The sequence below is a fragment of the Vidua macroura genome, chromosome 33 (assembly GCF_024509145.1).
Source record: "Vidua macroura isolate BioBank_ID:100142 chromosome 33, ASM2450914v1, whole genome shotgun sequence".
NCBI classification, from domain to species: domain Eukaryota; kingdom Metazoa; phylum Chordata; class Aves; order Passeriformes; family Viduidae; genus Vidua; species Vidua macroura.
The window spans coordinates 171,428-194,152 of record NC_071603.1 but is presented as its reverse complement, the minus strand read 5'-3'; positions in this window follow the sequence as shown (position 1 = coordinate 194,152).

Here is a 22,725-nt window from a genome sequence, read left to right as displayed (position 1 = left end):
GGGCCACAGGCCCCTGGAGACAAAGACTGGTCCTTTTCCCTGGGAAAGAAAAGTGGCCAGCCCAGGTTCCTGATGTCAGTTTGTAGGGTTCCCTTGGGACTGTCAGGGCAGCACAGGTTTGAGGTGGGGGCAGCTTGGGTCTGCGACACATCCTCGATCGTTTGGATTTTTGGAGGTGTCCGGCCACTTCAGGGCCACAGGCCCCTGGAGACAAAGACCGGTCCTTTTCCCTGGGAAAGAAAAGTGGCCAGCCCAGGTTCCTGATGTCAGTTTGTAGGGTTCCCTTGGGACTGTCAGGGCAGCACAGGTTTGAGGTGGGGGCAGCTTGGGTCTGCGACACATCTTCGATCGTTTGGATTTTTGGAGGTGTCCGGCCAGTCAGGGCCACAGGCCCCTGGAGGCAAAGATCAGCCTTTTTCCTTGGGAAAGAAAAGTGGCCAGCCCAGGTTCCTGATGTCAGTTTGTAGGGTTCCCTTGGGACTGTCAGGGCAGCACAGGTTTGAGCTGGGGGCAGCTTGGGTCTGCGACACATCTTCGATCATTTGGATTTTTGGAGGTGTCCGGCCACTTCAGGGCCACAGGCCCCTGGAGACAAAGACCAGTCCTTTTCCCTGGGAAAGAAAAGTGGCCAGCCCAGGTTCCTGATGTCAGTTTGTAGGGTTCCCTTGGGACTGTCAGGGCAGCACAGGTTTGAGCAGGGGGCAGCTTGGGTCTGCGACACATCTTCGATCGTTTGGATTTTTGGATGTGTCCGGCCACTTCAGGGCCACAGGCCCCTGGAGGCAAAGATCAGCCTTTTTCCTTGGGAAAGAAAAGTGGCCAGCCCAGGTTCCTGATGTCAGTTTGTAGGGTTCCTTTGGGACTGTCAGGGCAGCACAGGTTTGAGGTGGGGGCAGCTTGGGTCTGCGACACATCCTCGATCGTTTGGATTTTTGGAGGTGTCCGGCCAGTCAGGGCCACAGGCCCCTGGAGGCAAAGATCAGCCTTTTTCCTTGGGAGAGAAAAGTGGCCAGCCCAGGTTCCTGATGTCAGTTTGTAGGGTTCCCTTGGGACTGTCAGGGCAGCACAGGTTTGAGCTGGGGGCAGCTTGGGTCTGCGACACATCTTCGATCGTTTGGATTTTTGGAGGTGTCCGGCCACTCAGGGCCACAGGCCCCTGGAAACAAAGACTGGTCCTTTTCCCTGGGAAAGAAAAGTGGCCAGCCCAGGTTCCTGATGTCAGTTTGTAGGGTTCCCTTGGGACTGTCAGGGCAGCACAGGTTTGAGCTGGGGGCAGCTTGGGTCTGCGACACATCCTCGATCGTTTGGATTTTTGGAGGTGTCCGGCCACTCAGGGCCACAGGCCCCTGGAGGCAAAGATCAGCCTTTTTCCTTGGGAGAGAAAAGTGGCCAGCCCAGGTTCCTGATGTCAGTTTGTAGGGTTCCCTTGGGACTGTCAGGGCAGCACAGGTTTGAGCTGGGGGCAGCTTGGGTCTGCGACACATCTTCGATCGTTTGGATTTTTGGAGGTGTCCGGCCACTTCAGGGCCACAGGCCCCTGGAGGCAAAGATCAGCCTTTTTCCTTGGGAAAGAAAAGTGGCCAGCCCAGGTTCCTGATGTCAGTTTGTAGGGTTCCCTTGGGACTGTCAGGGCAGCACAGGTTTGAGGTGGGGGCAGCTTGGGTCTGCGACACATCTTCGATCGTTTGGATTTTTGGAGGTGTCCGGCCACTCAGGGCCACAGGCCCCTGGAGGCAAAGATCAGCCTTTTTCCTTGGGAAAGAAAAGTGGCCAGCCCAGGTTCCTGATGTCAGTTTGTAGGGTTCCCTTGGGACTGTCAGGGCAGCACAGGTTTGAGCTGGGGGCAGCTTGGGTCTGCGACACATCCTCGATCGTTTGGATTTTTGGAGGTGTCTGGCCACTTCAGGGCCACAGGCCCCTGGAAACAAAGACTGGTCCTTTTCCCTGGGAAAGAAAAGTGGCCAGCCCAGGTTCCTGATGTCAGTTTGTAGGGTTCCCTTAGGACTGTCATGGCAGCTCAGGTTTGAGCTGGGGGCAGCTTGGGTCTGCGACACATCTTCGATCGTTTGGATTTTTGGAGGTGTCCGGCCACTTCAGGGCCACAGGCCCCTGGAGACAAAGACCAGTTCTTTTACCTGGGAAAGAAAAGTGGCCAGCCCAGGTTCCTGATGTCAGTTTGTAGGGTTCCCTTGGGACTGTCAGGGCAGCACAGGTTTGAGGTGGGGGCAGCTTGGGTCTGCGACACATCTTCGATCGTTTGGATTTTTGGAGGTGTCCGGCCACTTCAGGGCCACAGGCCCCTGGAGGCAAAGATTAGCCTTTTTCCCTGGGAAAGAAAAGTGGCCAGCCCAGGTTCCTGATGTCAGTTTGTAGGGTTCCCTTGGGACTGTCAGGGCAGCACAGGTTTGAGCTGGGGGCAGCTTGGGTCTGCGACACATCTTCGATCGTTTGGATTTTTGGAGGTGTCCGGCCACTCAGGGCCACAGGCCCCTGGAGGCAAAGATCAGATTTTTCCTTTGGAAAGAAAAGACGTCAGCCCAGGTTCCTGATGTCAGTTTGTAGGGTTCCCTTGGGACTGTCAGGGCAGCACAGGTTTGAGCTGGGGGCAGCTTGGGTCTGCGACACATCTTCGATCGTTTGGATTTTTGGAGGTGTCCGGCCAGTCAGGGCCACAGGCCCCTGGAGGCAAAGATCAGCCTTTTTCCTTGGGAAAGAAAAGTGGCCAGCCCAGGTTCCTGATGTCAGTTTGTAGGGTTCCCTTGGGACTGTCAGGGCAGCACAGGTTTGAGGTGGGGGCAGCTTGGGTCTGCGACACATCTTCGATCGTTTGGATTTTTGGAGGTGTCCGGCCACTTCAGGGCCACAGGCCCCTGGAGACAAAGACCGGTCCTTTTCCCTGGGAAAGAAAAGTGGCCAGCCCAGGTTCCTGATGTCAGTTTGCAGGGCTCCCTTGGGACTGTCAGGGCAGCACAGGTTTGAGGTGGGGGCAGCTTGGGTCTGCGACACATCCTCGATCGTTTGGATTTTTGGAGGTGTCCGGCCAGTCAGGGCCACAGGCCCCTGGAGGCAAAGATCAGCCATTTTCCTTGGGAAAGAAAAGTGGCCAGCCCAGGTTCCTGATGTCAGTTTGTAGGGTTCCCTTGGGACTGTCAGGGCAGCACAGGTTTGCGGTGGGGGCAGCTTGGGTCTGCGACACATCTTCGATCGTTTAGATTTTTGGAGGTGTCCGGCCACTTAGGGCCACAGGCCCCTGGAGACACAGACCGGTCCTTTTCCCTGGGAAAGAAAAGTGGCCAGCCCAGGTTCCTGATGTCAGTTTGTAGGGTTCCCTTGGGACTGTCAGGGCAGCACAGGTTTGAGCTGGGGGCAGCTTGGGTCTGCGACACATCTTCAATCGTTTGGATTTTTGGAGGTGTCCGGCCACTTCAGGGCCACGGCCCTCTGGAGGCAAAGATCAGCCTTTTTCCTTGGGAAAGAAAAGTGGCCAGCCCAGGTTCCTGATGTCAGTTTGTAGGGTTCCCTTGGGACTGTCAGGGCAGCACAGGTTTGAGGTGGGGGCAGCTTGGGTCTGCGACACATCTTCGATCGTTTGGATTTTTGGAGGTGTCTGTCCACTTCAGGGCCACAAGCCCCTGGAGACACAGACCGGTCCTTTTCCCTGGGAAAGAAAAGTGGCCAGCCCAGGCTCCTGATGTCAGTTTGTAGGGTTCCCTTGGGACTGTCAGGGTAGCACAGGTTTGAGGTGGGGGCAGCTCGAGTCTGCGACACATCTTCGATCGTTTGGATTTTTGGAGGTGTCTGGCCACTCAGGGCCACATTCCCCTGGAGGCAAAAATCAGCCTTTTTCCTTGGGAAAGAAAAGTGGCCAACCCAGGTTCCTGATGTCAGTTTGTAGGGTTCCCTTGGGACTGTCAGGGCAGCACAGGTTTGAGGTGGGGGCAGCTTGGTTCTGCGACACATCTTCGATCGTTTGGATTTTTGGAGGTGTCCGGCCACTTCAGGGCCACAGGCCCCTGGAGACACAGACCGGTCCATTTCCCTTTGAAAGAAAAGTGGCTAGCCCAGGTTCCTGATGTCAGTTTGTAGGGTTCCCTTGGGACTGTCAGGGCAGCACAGGTTTGAGGTGGGGGCAGCTTGGTTCTGCGACACATCTTCGATCGTTTGGATTTTTGGAGGTGTCCGGCCACTCAGGGCCACAGGCCCCTGGAGGCAAAGATCAGCCTTTTTACTTGGGAAAGAAAAGTGGCCAGCCCAGGTTCCTGATGTCAGTTTGTAGGGTTCCCTTGGGACTGTCAGGGCAGCACAGGTTTGAGCTGGGGGCAGCTTGGGTCTGCGACACATCTTCGATCGTTTGGATTTTTGGAGGTGTCCGGCCACTCAGGGCCACAGGCCCCTGGAAACAAAGACTGGTCCTTTTCCCTGGGAAAGAAAAGTGGCCAGCCCAGGTTCCTGATGTCAGTTTGTAGGGTTCCCTTGGGACTGTCAGGGCAGCACAGGTTTGAGCTGGGGGCAGCTTGGGTCTGCGACACATCCTCGATCGTTTGGATTTTTGGAGGTGTCCGGCCACTCAGGGCCACAGGCCCCTGGAGGCAAAGATCAGCCTTTTTCCTTGGGAGAGAAAAGTGGCCAGCCCAGGTTCCTGATGTCAGTTTGTAGGGTTCCCTTGGGACTGTCAGGGCAGCACAGGTTTGAGGTGGGGGCAGCTTGGGTCTGCGACACATCCTCGATCGTTTGGATTTTTGGAGGTGTCCGGCCGCTTCAGGGCCACAGGCCCCTGGAGACAAAGACCGGTCCTTTTCCCTGGGAAAGAAAAGTGGCCAGCCCAGGTTCCTGATGTCAGTTTGTAGGGTTCCCTTGGGACTGTCAGGGCAGCACAGGTTTGAGGTGGGGGCAGCTTGGGTCTGCGACACATCTTCGATCGTTTGGATTTTTGGAGGTGTCCGGCCAGTCAGGGCCACAGGCCCCTGGAGGCAAAGATCAGCCTTTTTCCTTGGGAAAGAAAAGTGGCCAGCCCAGGTTCCTGATGTCAGTTTGTAGGGTTCCCTTGGGACTGTCAGGGCAGCACAGGTTTGAGCAGGGGGCAGCTTGGGTCTGCGACACATCTTCGATCGTTTGGATTTTTGGAGGTGTCCGGCCACTTCAGGGCCACAGGCCCCTGGAGGCAAAGATCAGCCTTTTTCCTTGGGAAAGAAAAGTGGCCAGCCCAGGTTCCTGATGTCAGTTTGTAGGGTTCCCTTGGGACTGTCAGGGCAGCACAGGTTTGAGGTGGGGGCAGCTTGGGTCTGCGACACATCTTCGATCGTTTGGATTTTTGGAGGTGTCCGGCCACTCAGGGCCACAGGCCCCTGGAGGCAAAGATCAGCCTTTTTCCTTGGGAAAGAAAAGTGGCCAGCCCAGGTTCCTGATGTCAGTTTGTAGGGTTCCCTTGGGACTGTCAGGGCAGCACAGGTTTGAGCTGGGGGCAGCTTGGGTCTGCGACACATCCTCGATCGTTTGGATTTTTGGAGGTGTCTGGCCACTTCAGGGCCACAGGCCCCTGGAGACAAAGACTGGTCCTTTTCCCTGGGAAAGAAAAGTGGCCAGCCCAGGTTCCTGATGTCAGTTTGTAGGGTTCCCTTGGGACTGTCAGGGCAGCACAGGTTTGAGGTGGGGGCAGCTTGGGTCTGCGACACATCTTCGATCGTTTGGATTTTTGGAGGTGTCCGGCCACTCAGGGCCACAGGCCCCTGGAGGCAAAGATCAGCCTTTTTCCTTGGGAAAGAAAAGTGGCCAGCCCAGGTTCCTGATGTCAGTTTGTAGGGTTCCCTTGGGACTGTCAGGGCAGCACAGGTTTGAGGTGGGGGCAGCTTGGGTCTGCGACACATCCTCGATCGTTTGGATTTTTGGAGGTGTCCGGCCACTTCAGGGCCACAGGCCCCTGGAGGTAAGGATCAGCCTTTTTCCCTGGGAAAGAAAAGTGGCCAGCCCAGGTTCCTGATGTCAGTTTGTAGGGTTCCCTTGGGACTGTCAGGGCAGCACAGGTTTGAGGTGGGGGCAGCTTGGGTCTGCGACACATCTTCGATCGTTTGGATTTTTGGAGGTGTCTGTCCACTTCAGGGCCACAAGCCCCTGGAGACACAGACCGGTCCTTTTCCCTGGGAAAGAAAAGTGGCCAGCCCAGGCTCCTGATGTCAGTTTGTAGGGTTCCCTTGGGACTGTCAGGGTAGCACAGGTTTGAGGTGGGGGCAGCTCGAGTCTGCGACACATCTTCGATCGTTTGGATTTTTGGAGGTGTCTGGCCACTCAGGGCCACATTCCCCTGGAGGCAAAAATCAGCCTTTTTCCTTGGGAAAGAAAAGTGGCCAACCCAGGTTCCTGATGTCAGTTTGTAGGGTTCCCTTGGGACTGTCAGGGCAGCACAGGTTTGAGGTGGGGGCAGCTTGGTTCTGCGACACATCTTCGATCGTTTGGATTTTTGGAGGTGTCCGGCCACTTCAGGGCCACAGGCCCCTGGAGACACAGACCGGTCCATTTCCCTTTGAAAGAAAAGTGGCTAGCCCAGGTTCCTGATGTCAGTTTGTAGGGTTCCCTTGGGACTGTCAGGGCAGCACAGGTTTGAGGTGGGGGCAGCTTGGTTCTGCGACACATCTTCGATCGTTTGGATTTTTGGAGGTGTCCGGCCACTCAGGGCCACAGGCCCCTGGAGGCAAAGATCAGCCTTTTTACTTGGGAAAGAAAAGTGGCCAGCCCAGGTTCCTGATGTCAGTTTGTAGGGTTCCCTTGGGACTGTCAGGGCAGCACAGGTTTGAGCTGGGGGCAGCTTGGGTCTGCGACACATCTTCGATCGTTTGGATTTTTGGAGGTGTCCGGCCACTCAGGGCCACAGGCCCCTGGAAACAAAGACTGGTCCTTTTCCCTGGGAAAGAAAAGTGGCCAGCCCAGGTTCCTGATGTCAGTTTGTAGGGTTCCCTTGGGACTGTCAGGGCAGCACAGGTTTGAGCTGGGGGCAGCTTGGGTCTGCGACACATCCTCGATCGTTTGGATTTTTGGAGGTGTCCGGCCACTTCAGGGCCACAGGCCCCTGGAGGCAAAGATCAGCCTTTTTCCTTGGGAGAGAAAAGTGGCCAGCCCAGGTTCCTGATGTCAGTTTGTAGGGTTCCCTTGGGACTGTCAGGGCAGCACAGGTTTGAGGTGGGGGCAGCTTGGGTCTGCGACACATCCTCGATCGTTTGGATTTTTGGAGGTGTCCGGCCGCTTCAGGGCCACAGGCCCCTGGAGACAAAGACCGGTCCTTTTCCCTGGGAAAGAAAAGTGGCCAGCCCAGGTTCCTGATGTCAGTTTGTAGGGTTCCCTTGGGACTGTCAGGGCAGCACAGGTTTGAGGTGGGGGCAGCTTGGGTCTGCGACACATCTTCGATCGTTTGGATTTTTGGAGGTGTCCGGCCAGTCAGGGCCACAGGCCCCTGGAGGCAAAGATCAGCCTTTTTCCTTGGGAAAGAAAAGTGGCCAGCCCAGGTTCCTGATGTCAGTTTGTAGGGTTCCCTTGGGACTGTCAGGGCAGCACAGGTTTGAGCTGGGGGCAGCTTGGGTCTGCGACACATCTTCGATCGTTTGGATTTTTGGAGGTGTCCGGCCACTTCAGGGCCACAGGCCCCTGGAGACAAAGACCAGTCCTTTTCCCTGGGAAAGAAAAGTGGCCAGCCCAGGTTCCTGATGTCAGTTTGTAGGGTTCCCTTGGGACTGTCAGGGCAGCACAGGTTTGAGCAGGGGGCAGCTTGGGTCTGCGACACATCTTCGATCGTTTGGATTTTTGGATGTGTCCGGCCACTTCAGGGCCACAGGCCCCTGGAGGCAAAGATCAGCCTTTTTCCTTGGGAAAGAAAAGTGGCCAGCCCAGGTTCCTGATGTCAGTTTGTAGGGTTCCTTTGGGACTGTCAGGGCAGCACAGGTTTGAGGTGGGGGCAGCTTGGGTCTGCGACACATCCTCGATCGTTTGGATTTTTGGAGGTGTCCGGCCACTCAGGGCCACAGGCCCCTGGAGGCAAAGATCAGCCTTTTTCCTTGGGAGAGAAAAGTGGCCAGCCCAGGTTCCTGATGTCAGTTTGTAGGGTTCCCTTGGGACTGTCAGGGCAGCACAGGTTTGAGGTGGGGGCAGCTTGGGTCTGCGACACATCTTCGATCGTTTGGATTTTTGGAGGTGTCCGGCCACTCAGGGCCACAGGCCCCTGGAGGCAAAGATCAGCCTTTTTCCTTGGGAAAGAAAAGTGGCCAGCCCAGGTTCCTGATGTCAGTTTGTAGGGTTCCCTTGGGACTGTCAGGGCAGCACAGGTTTGAGCTGGGGGCAGCTTGGGTCTGCGACACATCCTCGATCGTTTGGATTTTTGGAGGTGTCTGGCCACTTCAGGGCCACAGGCCCCTGGAGACAAAGACTGGTCCTTTTCCCTGGGAAAGAAAAGTGGCCAGCCCAGGTTCCTGATGTCAGTTTGTAGGGTTCCCTTGGGACTGTCAGGGCAGCACAGGTTTGAGGTGGGGGCAGCTTGGGTCTGCGACACATCTTCGATCGTTTGGATTTTTGGAGGTGTCCGGCCACTCAGGGCCACAGGCCCCTGGAGGCAAAGATCAGCCTTTTTCCTTGGGAAAGAAAAGTGGCCAGCCCAGGTTCCTGATGTCAGTTTGTAGGGTTCCCTTGGGACTGTCAGGGCAGCACAGGTTTGAGGTGGGGGCAGCTTGGGTCTGCGACACATCCTCGATCGTTTGGATTTTTGGAGGTGTCCGGCCACTTCAGGGCCACAGGCCCCTGGAGGTAAGGATCAGCCTTTTTCCCTGGGAAAGAAAAGTGGCCAGCCCAGGTTCCTGATGTCAGTTTGTAGGGTTCCCTTGGGACTGTCAGGGCAGCACAGGTTTGAGGTGGGGGCAGCTTGGGTCTGCGACACATCTTCGATCGTTTGGATTTTTGGAGGTGTCCAGCCACTCAGGGCCACAGGCCCCTGGAGGCAAAGATCAGCCTTTTTACTTGGGAAAGAAAAGTGGCCAGCCCAGGTTCCTGATGTCAGTTTGTAGGGTTCCCTTGGGACTGTCAGGGCAGCACAGGTTTGAGCTGGGGGCAGCTTGGGTCTGCGACACATCTTCGATCGTTTGGATTTTTGGAGGTGTCCGGCCACTCAGGGCCACAGGCCCCTGGAAACAAAGACTGGTCCTTTTCCCTGGGAAAGAAAAGTGGCCAGCCCAGGTTCCTGATGTCAGTTTGTAGGGTTCCCTTGGGACTGTCAGGGCAGCACAGGTTTGAGGTGGGGGCAGCTTGGGTCTGCGACACATCTTCGATCGTTTGGATTTTTGGAGGTGTCCGGCCACTTCAGGGCCACAGGCCCCTGGAGGCAAAGATCAGCCTTTTTCCTTGGGAAAGAAAAGTGGCCAGCCCAGGTTCCTGATGTCAGTTTGTAGGGTTCCCTTGGGACTGTCAGGGCAGCACAGGTTTGAGGTGGGGGCAGCTTGGGTCTGCGACACATCTTCGATCGTTTGGATTTTTGGAGGTGTCCGGCCACTCAGGGCCACAGGCCCCTGGAGGCAAAGATCAGCCTTTTTCCTTGGGAAAGAAAAGTGGCCAGCCCAGGTTCCTGATGTCAGTTTGTAGGGTTCCCTTGGGACTGTCAGGGCAGCACAGGTTTGAGCTGGGGGCAGCTTGGGTCTGCGACACATCCTCGATCGTTTGGATTTTTGGAGGTGTCTGGCCACTTCAGGGCCACAGGCCCCTGGAAACAAAGACTGGTCCTTTTCCCTGGGAAAGAAAAGTGGCCAGCCCAGGTTCCTGATGTCAGTTTGTAGGGTTCCCTTGGGACTGTCAGGGCAGCACAGGTTTGAGGTGGGGGCAGCTTGGGTCTGCGACACATCTTCGATCGTTTGGATTTTTGGAGGTGTCCGGCCACTTCAGGGCCACAGGCCCCTGGAGGCAAAGATTAGCCTTTTTCCCTGGGAAAGAAAAGTGGCCAGCCCAGGTTCCTGATGTCAGTTTGTAGGGTTCCCTTGGGACTGTCAGGGCAGCACAGGTTTGAGCTGGGGGCAGCTTGGGTCTGCGACACATCTTCGATCGTTTGGATTTTTGGAGGTGTCCGGCCACTCAGGGCCACAGGCCCCTGGAGGCAAAGATCAGATTTTTCCTTTGGAAAGAAAAGACGTCAGCCCAGGTTCCTGATGTCAGTTTGTAGGGTTCCCTTGGGACTGTCAGGGCAGCACAGGTTTGAGCTGGGGGCAGCTTGGGTCTGCGACACATCTTCGATCGTTTGGATTTTTGGAGGTGTCCGGCCACTTCAGGGCCACAGGCCCCTGGAGACAAAGACTGGTCCTTTTCCCTGGGAAAGAAAAGTGGCCAGCCCAGGTTCCTGATGTCAGTTTGTAGGGTTCCCTTGGGACTGTCAGGGCAGCACAGGTTTGAGGTGGGGGCAGCTTGGGTCTGCGACACATCCTCGATCGTTTGGATTTTTGGAGGTGTCCGGCCACTTCAGGGCCACAGGCCCCTGGAGACAAAGACCGGTCCTTTTTCCCTGGGAAAGAAAAGTGGCCAGCCCAGGTTCCTGATGTCAGTTTGTAGGGTTCCCTTGGGACTGTCAGGGCAGCACAGGTTTGAGGTGGGGGCAGCTTGGGTCTGCGACACATCTTCGATCGTTTGGATTTTTGGAGGTGTCCGGCCACTCAGGGCCACAGGCCCCTGGAGGCAAAGATCAGCCTTTTTCCTTGGGAAAGAAAAGTGGCCAGCCCAGGTTCCTGATGTAAGTTTGTAGGGTTCCTTTGGGACTGTCAGGGCAGCACAGGTTTGAGGTGGGGGCAGCTTGGGTCTGCGACACATCCTCGATCGTTTGGATTTTTGGAGGTGTCCGGCCACTCAGGGCCACAGGCCCCTGGAGGCAAAGATCAGCCTTTTTCCTTGGGAGAGAAAAGTGGCCAGCCCAGGTTCCTGATGTCAGTTTGTAGGGTTCCCTTGGGACTGTCAGGGCAGCACAGGTTTGAGGTGGGGGCAGCTTGGGTCTGCGACACATCTTCGATCGTTTGGATTTTTGGAGGTGTCCGGCCACTCAGGGCCACAGGCCCCTGGAGGCAAAGATCAGCCTTTTTCCTTGGGAAAGAAAAGTGGCCAGCCCAGGTTCCTGATGTCAGTTTGTAGGGTTCCCTTGGGACTGTCAGGGCAGCACAGGTTTGAGCTGGGGGCAGCTTGGGTCTGCGACACATCCTCGATCGTTTGGATTTTTGGAGGTGTCTGGCCACTTCAGGGCCACAGGCCCCTGGAGACAAAGACTGGTCCTTTTCCCTGGGAAAGAAAAGTGGCCAGCCCAGGTTCCTGATGTCAGTTTGTAGGGTTCCCTTGGGACTGTCAGGGCAGCACAGGTTTGAGGTGGGGGCAGCTTGGGTCTGTGACACATCCTCGATCGTTTGGATTTTTGGAGGTGTCCGGCCACTTCAGGGCCACAGGCCCCTGGAGGTAAGGATCAGCCTTTTTCCCTGGGAAAGAAAAGTGGCCAGCCCAGGTTCCTGATGTCAGTTTGTAGGGTTCCCTTGGGACTGTCAGGGCAGCACAGGTTTGAGGTGGGGGCAGCTTGGGTCTGCGACACATCTTCGATCGTTTGGATTTTTGGAGGTGTCCGGCCACTCCGGGCCACAGGCCCCTGGAGGCAAAGATCAGATTTTTCCTTTGGAAAGAAAAGACGTCAGCCCAGGTTCCTGATGTCAGTTTGTAGGGTTCCTTTGGGACTGTCAGGGCAGCACAGGTTTGAGGTGGGGGCAGCTTGGGTCTGCGACACATCTTCGATCGTTTGGATTTTTGGAGGTGTCCGGCCACTCAGGGCCACAGGCCCCTGGAGGCAAAGATCAGCCTTTTTCCTTGGGAAAGAAAAGTGGCCAGCCCAGGTTCCTGATGTCAGTTTGTAGGGTTCCCTTGGGACTGTCAGGGCAGCACAGGTTTGAGGTGGGGGCAGCTTGGGTCTGCGACACATCTTCGATCATTTGGATTTTTGGAGGTGTCCAGCCACTCAGGGCCACAGGCCCCTGGAGGCAAAGATCAGCCTTTTTCCTTGGGAAAGAAAAGTGGCCAGCCCAGGTTCCTGATGTCAGTTTGTAGGGTTCCCTTGGGACTGTCAGGGCAGCACAGGTTTGAGCTGGGGGCAGCTTGGGTCTGCGACACATCTTCGATCGTTTGGATTTTTGGAGGTGTCCGGCCACTCAGGGCCACAGGCCCCTGGAAACAAAGACTGGTCCTTTTCCCTGGGAAAGAAAAGTGGCCAGCCCAGGTTCCTGATGTCAGTTTGTAGGGTTCCCTTGGGACTGTCAGGGCAGCACAGGTTTGAGCTGGGGGCAGCTTGGGTCTGCGACACATCCTCGATCGTTTGGATTTTTGGAGGTGTCTGGCCACTTCAGGGCCACAGGCCCCTGGAAACAAAGACTGGTCCTTTTCCCTGGGAAAGAAAAGTGGCCAGCCCAGGTTCCTGATGTCAGTTTGTAGGGTTCCCTTGGGACTGTCAGGGCAGCACAGGTTTGAGGTGGGGGCAGCTTGGGTCTGCGACACATCTTCGATCGTTTGGATTTTTGGAGGTGTCTGGCCACTTCAGGGCCACAGGCCCCTGGAGACAAAGACTGGTCCTTTTCCCTGGGAAAGAAAAGTGGCCAGCCCAGGTTCCTGATGTCAGTTTGTAGGGTTCCCTTGGGACTGTCAGGGCAGCACAGGTTTGAGGTGGGGGCAGCTTGGGTCTGCGACACATCTTCGATCGTTTGGATTTTTGGAGGTGTCCGGCCACTCAGGGCCACAGGCCCCTGGAGGCAAAGATCAGATTTTTCCTTTGGAAAGAAAAGACGTCAGCCCAGGTTCCTGATGTCAGTTTGTAGGGTTCCCTTGGGACTGTCAGGGCAGCACAGGTTTGAGGTGGGGGCAGCTTGGGTCTGCGACACATCTTCGATCGTTTGGATTTTTGGAGGTGTCCGGCCACTTCAGGGCCACAGGCCCCTGGAGACAAAGACTGGTCCTTTTCCCTGGGAAAGAAAAGTGGCCAGCCCAGGTTCCTGATGTCAGTTTGTAGGGTTCCCTTGGGACTGTCAGGGCAGCACAGGTTTGAGGTGGGGGCAGCTTGGGTCTGCGACACATCCTCGATCGTTTGGATTTTTGGAGGTGTCCGGCCACTTCAGGGCCACAGGCCCCTGGAGACAAAGACCGGTCCTTTTCCCTGGGAAAGAAAAGTGGCCAGCCCAGGTTCCTGATGTCAGTTTGTAGGGTTCCCTTGGGACTGTCAGGGCAGCACAGGTTTGAGGTGGGGGCAGCTTGGGTCTGCGACACATCTTCGATCGTTTGGATTTTTGGAGGTGTCCGGCCAGTCAGGGCCACAGGCCCCTGGAGGCAAAGATCAGCCTTTTTCCTTGGGAAAGAAAAGTGGCCAGCCCAGGTTCCTGATGTCAGTTTGTAGGGTTCCCTTGGGACTGTCAGGGCAGCACAGGTTTGAGCTGGGGGCAGCTTGGGTCTGCGACACATCTTCGATCATTTGGATTTTTGGAGGTGTCCGGCCACTTCAGGGCCACAGGCCCCTGGAGACAAAGACCAGTCCTTTTCCCTGGGAAAGAAAAGTGGCCAGCCCAGGTTCCTGATGTCAGTTTGTAGGGTTCCCTTGGGACTGTCAGGGCAGCACAGGTTTGAGCAGGGGGCAGCTTGGGTCTGCGACACATCTTCGATCGTTTGGATTTTTGGATGTGTCCGGCCACTTCAGGGCCACAGGCCCCTGGAGGCAAAGATCAGCCTTTTTCCTTGGGAAAGAAAAGTGGCCAGCCCAGGTTCCTGATGTCAGTTTGTAGGGTTCCTTTGGGACTGTCAGGGCAGCACAGGTTTGAGGTGGGGGCAGCTTGGGTCTGCGACACATCCTCGATCGTTTGGATTTTTGGAGGTGTCCGGCCAGTCAGGGCCACAGGCCCCTGGAGGCAAAGATCAGCCTTTTTCCTTGGGAGAGAAAAGTGGCCAGCCCAGGTTCCTGATGTCAGTTTGTAGGGTTCCCTTGGGACTGTCAGGGCAGCACAGGTTTGAGCTGGGGGCAGCTTGGGTCTGCGACACATCTTCGATCGTTTGGATTTTTGGAGGTGTCCGGCCACTTCAGGGCCACAGGCCCCTGGAGGCAAAGATCAGCCTTTTTCCTTGGGAAAGAAAAGTGGCCAGCCCAGGTTCCTGATGTCAGTTTGTAGGGTTCCCTTGGGACTGTCAGGGCAGCACAGGTTTGAGGTGGGGGCAGCTTGGGTCTGCGACACATCTTCGATCGTTTGGATTTTTGGAGGTGTCCGGCCACTCAGGGCCACAGGCCCCTGGAGGCAAAGATCAGCCTTTTTCCTTGGGAAAGAAAAGTGGCCAGCCCAGGTTCCTGATGTCAGTTTGTAGGGTTCCCTTGGGACTGTCAGGGCAGCACAGGTTTGAGCTGGGGGCAGCTTGGGTCTGCGACACATCCTCGATCGTTTGGATTTTTGGAGGTGTCTGGCCACTTCAGGGCCACAGGCCCCTGGAAACAAAGACTGGTCCTTTTCCCTGGGAAAGAAAAGTGGCCAGCCCAGGTTCCTGATGTCAGTTTGTAGGGTTCCCTTAGGACTGTCATGGCAGCTCAGGTTTGAGCTGGGGGCAGCTTGGGTCTGCGACACATCTTCGATCGTTTGGATTTTTGGAGGTGTCCGGCCACTTCAGGGCCACAGGCCCCTGGAGACAAAGACCAGTTCTTTTACCTGGGAAAGAAAAGTGGCCAGCCCAGGTTCCTGATGTCAGTTTGTAGGGTTCCCTTGGGACTGTCAGGGCAGCACAGGTTTGAGGTGGGGGCAGCTTGGGTCTGCGACACATCTTCGATCGTTTGGATTTTTGGAGGTGTCCGGCCACTTCAGGGCCACAGGCCCCTGGAGGCAAAGATTAGCCTTTTTCCCTGGGAAAGAAAAGTGGCCAGCCCAGGTTCCTGATGTCAGTTTGTAGGGTTCCCTTGGGACTGTCAGGGCAGCACAGGTTTGAGCTGGGGGCAGCTTGGGTCTGCGACACATCTTCGATCGTTTGGATTTTTGGAGGTGTCCGGCCACTCAGGGCCACAGGCCCCTGGAGGCAAAGATCAGATTTTTCCTTTGGAAAGAAAAGACGTCAGCCCAGGTTCCTGATGTCAGTTTGTAGGGTTCCCTTGGGACTGTCAGGGCAGCACAGGTTTGAGCTGGGGGCAGCTTGGGTCTGCGACACATCTTCGATCGTTTGGATTTTTGGAGGTGTCCGGCCAGTCAGGGCCACAGGCCCCTGGAGGCAAAGATCAGTCCTTTTCCCTGGGAAAGAAAAGTGGCCAGCCCAGGTTCCTGATGTCAGTTTGTAGGGTTCCCTTGGGACTGTCAGGGCAGCACAGGTTTGAGCAGGGGGCAGCTTGGGTCTGCGACACATCTTCGATCGTTTGGATTTTTGGATGTGTCCGGCCACTCAGGGCCACAGGCCCCTGGAGGCAAAGATCAGCCTTTTTCCTTGGGAAAGAAAAGTGGCCAGCCCAGGTTCCTGATGTCAGTTTGTAGGGTTCCTTTGGGATTGTCAGGGCAGCACAGGTTTGAGGTGGGGGCAGCTTGGGTCTGCGACACATCCTCGATCGTTTGGATTTTTGGAGGTGTCCGGCCACTCAGGGCCACAGGCCCCTGGAGGCAAAGATCAGCCTTTTTCCTTGGGAGAGAAAAGTGGCCAGCCCAGGTTCCTGATGTCAGTTTGTAGGGTTCCCTTGGGACTGTCAGGGCAGCACAGGTTTGAGGTGGGGGCAGCTTGGGTCTGCGACACATCTTCGATCGTTTGGATTTTTGGAGGTGTCCGGCCACTTCAGGGCCACAGGCCCCTGGAGGCAAAGATCAGCCTTTTTCCTTGGGAAAGAAAAGTGGCCAGCCCAGGTTCCTGATGTCAGTTTGTAGGGTTCCCTTGGGACTGTCAGGGCAGCACAGGTTTGAGGTGGGGGCAGCTTGGGTCTGCGACACATCTTCGATCGTTTGGATTTTTGGAGGTGTCCGGCCAGTCAGGGCCACAGGCCCCTGGAGGCAAAGATCAGCCTTTTTCCTTGGGAAAGAAAAGTGGCCAGCCCAGGTTCCTGATGTCAGTTTGTAGGGTTCCCTTGGGACTGTCAGGGCAGCACAGGTTTGAGCTGGGGGCAGCTTGGGTCTGCGACACATCCTCGATCGTTTGGATTTTTGGAGGTGTCTGGCCACTTCAGGGCCACAGGCCCCTGGAGACAAAGACTGGTCCTTTTCCCTGGGAAAGAAAAGTGGCCAGCCCAGGTTCCTGATGTCAGTTTGTAGGGTTCCCTTGGGACTGTCAGGGCAGCACAGGTTTGAGGTGGGGGCAGCTTGGGTCTGCGACACATCTTCGATCGTTTGGATTTTTGGAGGTGTCCGGCCACTCAGGGCCACAGGCCCCTGGAGGCAAAGATCAGCCTTTTTCCTTGGGAAAGAAAAGTGGCCAGCCCAGGTTCCTGATGTCAGTTTGTAGGGTTCCCTTGGGACTGTCAGGGCAGCACAGGTTTGAGGTGGGGGCAGCTTGGGTCTGCGACACATCTTCGATCGTTTGGATTTTTGGAGGTGTCCAGCCACTCAGGGCCACAGGCCCCTGGAGGCAAAGATCAGCCTTTTTACTTGGGAAAGAAAAGTGGCCAGCCCAGGTTCCTGATGTCAGTTTGTAGGGTTCCCTTGGGACTGTCAGGGCAGCACAGGTTTGAGCTGGGGGCAGCTTGGGTCTGCGACACATCTTCGATCGTTTGGATTTTTGGAGGTGTCCGGCCACTCAGGGCCACAGGCCCCTGGAAACAAAGACTGGTCCTTTTCCCTGGGAAAGAAAAGTGGCCAGCCCAGGTTCCTGATGTCAGTTTGTAGGGTTCCCTTGGGACTGTCAGGGCAGCACAGGTTTGAGCTGGGGGCAGCTTGGGTCTGCGACACATCCTCGATCGTTTGGATTTTTGGAGGTGTCCGGCCACTCAGGGCCACAGGCCCCTGGAGGCAAAGATCAGCCTTTTTCCTTGGGAGAGAAAAGTGGCCAGCCCAGGTTCCTGATGTCAGTTTGTAGGGTTCCCTTGGGACTGTCAGGGCAGCACAGGTTTGAGGTGGGGGCAGCTTGGGTCTGCGACACATCTTCGATCGTTTGGATTTTTGGAGGTGTCCGGCCACTTCAGGGCCACAGGCCCCTGGAGGCAAAGATCAGCCTTTTTCCTTGGGAAAGAAAAGTGGCCAGCCCAGGTTCCTGATGTCAGTTTGTAGGGTTCCCTTGGGACTGTCAGGGCAGCACAGGTTTGAGGTGGGGGCAGCTTGGGTCTGCGACACATCTTCGATCGTTTGGATTTTTGGAGGTGTCCGGCCACTCAGGGCCACAGGCCCCTGGAGGCAAAGATCAGCCTTTTTCCTTGGGAAAGAAAAGTGGCCAGCCCAGGTTCCTGATGTCAGTTTGTAGGGTTCCCTTGGGACTGTCAGGGCAGCACAGGTTTGAGCTGGGGGCAGCTTGGGTCTGCGACACATCCTCGATCGTTTGGATTTTTGGAGGTGTCTGGCCACTTCAGGGCCACAGGCCCCTGGAAACAAAGACTGGTCCTTTTCCCTGGGAAAGAAAAGTGGCCAGCCCAGGTTCCTGATGTCAGTTTGTAGGGTTCCCTTGGGACTGTCAGGGCAGCACAGGTTTGAGGTGGGGGCAGCTTGGGTCTGCGACACATCTTCGATCGTTTGGATTTTTGGAGGTGTCCGGCCACTTCAGGGCCACAGGCCCCTGGAGGCAAAGATTAGCCTTTTTCCCTGGGAAAGAAAAGTGGCCAGCCCAGGTTCCTGATGTCAGTTTGTAGGGTTCCCTTGGGACTGTCAGGGCAGCACAGGTTTGAGCTGGGGGCAGCTTGGGTCTGCGACACATCTTCGATCGTTTGGATTTTTGGAGGTGTCCGGCCACTCAGGGCCACAGGCCCCTGGAGGCAAAGATCAGATTTTTCCTTTGGAAAGAAAAGACGTCAGCCCAGGTTCCTGATGTCAGTTTGTAGGGTTCCCTTGGGACTGTCAGGGCAGCACAGGTTTGAGCTGGGGGCAGCTTGGGTCTGCGACACATCTTCGATCGTTTGGATTTTTGGAGGTGTCCGGCCACTTCAGGGCCACAGGCCCCTGGAGACAAAGACTGGTCCTTTTCCCTGGGAAAGAAAAGTGGCCAGCCCAGGTTCCTGATGTCAGTTTGTAGGGTTCCCTTGGGACTGTCAGGGCAGCACAGGTTTGAGGTGGGGGCAGCTTGGGTCTGCGACACATCCTCGATCGTTTGGATTTTTGGAGGTGTCCGGCCACTTCAGGGCCACAGGCCCCTGGAGACAAAGACCGGTCCTTTTTCCCTGGGAAAGAAAAGTGGCCAGCCCAGGTTCCTGATGTCAGTTTGTAGGGTTCCCTTGGGACTGTCAGGGCAGCACAGGTTTGAGGTGGGGGCAGCTTGGGTCTGCGACACATCTTCGATCGTTTGGATTTTTGGAGGTGTCCGGCCAGTCAGGGCCACAGGCCCCTGGAGGCAAAGATCAGCCTTTTTCCTTGGGAAAGAAAAGTGGCCAGCCCAGGTTCCTGATGTCAGTTTGTAGGGTTCCCTTGGGACTGTCAGGGCAGCACAGGTTTGAGCTGGGGGCAGCTTGGGTCTGCGACACATCTTCGATCATTTGGATTTTTGGAGGTGTCCGGCCACTTCAGGGCCACAGGCCCCTGGAGACAAAGACCAGTCCTTTTCCCTGGGAAAGAAAAGTGGCCAGCCCAGGTTCCTGATGTCAGTTTGTAGGGTTCCCTTGGGACTGTCAGGGCAGCACAGGTTTGAGGTGGGGGCAGCTTGGGTCTGCGACACATCTTCGATCGTTTGGATTTTTGGATGTGTCCGGCCACTTCAGGGCCACAGGCCCCTGGAGGCAAAGATCAGCCTTTTTCCTTGGGAAAGAAAAGTGGCCAGCCCAGGTTCCTGATGTAAGTTTGTAGGGTTCCTTTGGGACTGTCAGGGCAGCACAGGTTTGAGGTGGGGGCAGCTTGGGTCTGCGACACATCCTCGATCGTTTGGATTTTTGGAGGTGTCCGGCCACTCAGGGCCACAGGCCCCTGGAGGCAAAGATCAGCCTTTTTCCTTGGGAGAGAAAAGTGGCCAGCCCAGGTTCCTGATGTCAGTTTGTAGGGTTCCCTTGGGACTGTCAGGGCAGCACAGGTTTGAGGTGGGGGCAGCTTGGGTCTGCGACACATCTTCGATCGTTTGGATTTTTGGAGGTGTCCGGCCACTCAGGGCCACAGGCCCCTGGAGGCAAAGATCAGCCTTTTTCCTTGGGAAAGAAAAGTGGCCAGCCCAGGTTCCTGATGTCAGTTTGTAGGGTTCCCTTGGGACTGTCAGGGCAGCACAGGTTTGAGCTGGGGGCAGCTTGGGTCTGCGACACATCCTCGATCGTTTGGATTTTTGGAGGTGTCTGGCCACTTCAGGGCCACAGGCCCCTGGAGACAAAGACTGGTCCTTTTCCCTGGGAAAGAAAAGTGGCCAGCCCAGGTTCCTGATGTCAGTTTGTAGGGTTCCCTTGGGACTGTCAGGGCAGCACAGGTTTGAGGTGGGGGCAGCTTGGGTCTGTGACACATCCTCGATCGTTTGGATTTTTGGAGGTGTCCGGCCACTTCAGGGCCACAGGCCCCTGGAGGTAAGGATCAGCCTTTTTCCCTGGGAAAGAAAAGTGGCCAGCCCAGGTTCCTGATGTCAGTTTGTAGGGTTCCCTTGGGACTGTCAGGGCAGCACAGGTTTGAGGTGGGGGCAGCTTGGGTCTGCGACACATCTTCGATCGTTTGGATTTTTGGAGGTGTCCGGCCACTCCGGGCCACAGGCCCCTGGAGGCAAAGATCAGATTTTTCCTTTGGAAAGAAAAGACGTCAGCCCAGGTTCCTGATGTCAGTTTGTAGGGTTCCCTTGGGACTGTCAGGGCAGCACAGGTTTGAGGTGGGGGCAGCTTGGGTCTGCGACACATCTTCGATCGTTTGGATTTTTGGAGGTGTCCGGCCACTTCAGGGCCACAGGCCCCTGGAGACAAAGACTGGTCCTTTTCCCTGGGAAAGAAAAGTGGCCAGCCCAGGTTCCTGATGTCAGTTTGTAGGGTTCCCTTGGGACTGTCAGGGCAGCACAGGTTTGAGCTGGGGGCAGCTTGGGTCTGCGACACATCCTCGATCGTTTGGATTTTTGGAGGTTTCCGGCCAGTCAGGGCCACAGGCCCCTGGAGACAAAGACCGGTCCTTTTCCCTGGGAAAGAAAAGTGGCCAGCCCAGGTTCCTGATGTCAGTTTGTAGGGTTCCTTTGGGACTGTCAGGGCAGCACAGGTTTGAGGTGGGGGCAGCTTGGGTCTGCGACACATCTTCGATCGTTTGGATTTTTGGAGGTGTCCGGCCACTCAGGGCCACAGGCCCCTGGAGGCAAAGATCAGCCTTTTTCCTTGGGAAAGAAAAGTGGCCAGCCCAGGTTCCTGATGTCAGTTTGTAGGGTTCCCTTGGGACTCTCAGGGCAGCACAGGTTTGAGGTGGGGGCAGCTTGGGTCTGCGACACATCTTCGATCGTTTGGATTTTTGGAGGTGTCCGGCCACTCAGGGCCACAGGCCCCTGGAAACAAAGACTGGTCCTTTTCCCTGGGAAAGAAAAGTGGCCAGCCCAGGTTCCTGATGTCAGTTTGTAGGGTTCCCTTGGGACTGTCAGGGCAGCACAGGTTTGAGCTGGGGGCAGCTTGGGTCTGCGACACATCCTCGATCGTTTGGATTTTTGGAGGTGTCTGGCCACTTCAGGGCCACAGGCCCCTGGAAACAAAGACTGGTCCTTTTCCCTGGGAAAGAAAAGTGGCCAGCCCAGGTTCCTGATGTCAGTTTGTAGGGTTCCCTTGGGACTGTCAGGGCAGCACAGGTTTGAGGTGGGGGCAGCTTGGGTCTGCGACACATCTTCGATCGTTTGGATTTTTGGAGGTGTCTGGCCACTTCAGGGCCACAGGCCCCTGGAGACAAAGACTGGTCCTTTTCCCTGGGAAAGAAAAGTGGCCAGCCCAGGTTCCTGATGTCAGTTTGTAGGGTTCCCTTGGGACTGTCAGGGCAGCACAGGTTTGAGGTGGGGGCAGCTTGGGTCTGCGACACATCTTCGATCGTTTGGATTTTTGGAGGTGTCCGGCCACTTCAGGGCCACAGGCCCCTGGAGGCAAAGATTAGCCTTTTTCCCTGGGAAAGAAAAGTGGCCAGCCCAGGTTCCTGATGTCAGTTTGTAGGGTTCCCTTGGGACTGTCAGGGCAGCACAGGTTTGAGGTGGGGGCAGCTTGGGTCTGCGACACATCTTCGATCGTTTGGATTTTTGGAGGTGTCCGGCCACTCAGGGCCACAGGCCCCTGGAGGCAAAGATCAGATTTTTCCTTTGGAAAGAAAAGACGTCAGCCCAGGTTCCTGATGTCAGTTTGTAGGGTTCCCTTGGGACTGTCAGGGCAGCACAGGTTTGAGCTGGGGGCAGCTTGGGTCTGCGACACATCTTCGATCGTTTGGATTTTTGGAGGTGTCCGGCCACTTCAGGGCCACAGGCCCCTGGAGACAAAGACTGGTCCTTTTCCCTGGGAAAGAAAAGTGGCCAGCCCAGGTTCCTGATGTCAGTTTGTAGGGTTCCCTTGGGACTGTCAGGGCAGCACAGGTTTGAGGTGGGGGCAGCTTGGGTCTGCGACACATCCTCGATCGTTTGGATTTTTGGAGGTGTCCGGCCACTTCAGGGCCACAGGCCCCTGGAGACAAAGACCGGTCCTTTTCCCTGGGAAAGAAAAGTGGCCAGCCCAGGTTCCTGATGTCAGTTTGTAGGGTTCCCTTGGGACTGTCAGGGCAGCACAGGTTTGAGGTGGGGGCAGCTTGGGTCTGCGACACATCTTCGATCGTTTGGATTTTTGGAGGTGTCCGGCCAGTCAGGGCCACAGGCCCCTGGAGGCAAAGATCAGCCTTTTTCCTTGGGAAAGAAAAGTGGCCAGCCCAGGTTCCTGATGTCAGTTTGTAGGGTTCCCTTGGGACTGTCAGGGCAGCACAGGTTTGAGCTGGGGGCAGCTTGGGTCTGCGACACATCTTCGATCATTTGGATTTTTGGAGGTGTCCGGCCACTTCAGGGCCACAGGCCCCTGGAGACAAAGACCAGTCCTTTTCCCTGGGAAAGAAAAGTGGCCAGCCCAGGTTCCTGATGTCAGTTTGTAGGGTTCCCTTGGGACTGTCAGGGCAGCACAGGTTTGAGCAGGGGGCAGCTTGGGTCTGCGACACATCTTCGATCGTTTGGATTTTTGGATGTGTCCGGCCACTTCAGGGCCACAGGCCCCTGGAGGCAAAGATCAGCCTTTTTCCTTGGGAAAGAAAAGTGGCCAGCCCAGGTTCCTGATGTCAGTTTGTAGGGTTCCTTTGGGACTGTCAGGGCAGCACAGGTTTGAGGTGGGGGCAGCTTGGGTCTGCGACACATCCTCGATCGTTTGGATTTTTGGAGGTGTCCGGCCAGTCAGGGCCACAGGCCCCTGGAGGCAAAGACTGGTCCTTTTCCCTGGGAAAGAAAAGTGGCCAGCCCAGGTTCCTGATGTCAGTTTGTAGGGTTCCCTTGGGACTGTCAGGGCAGCACAGGTTTGAGGTGGGGGCAGCTTGGGTCTGCGACACATCTTCGATCGTTTGGATTTTTGGAGGTGTCCGGCCACTCAGGGCCACAGGCCCCTGGAGGCAAAGATCAGCCTTTTTCCTTGGGAAAGAAAAGTGGCCAGCC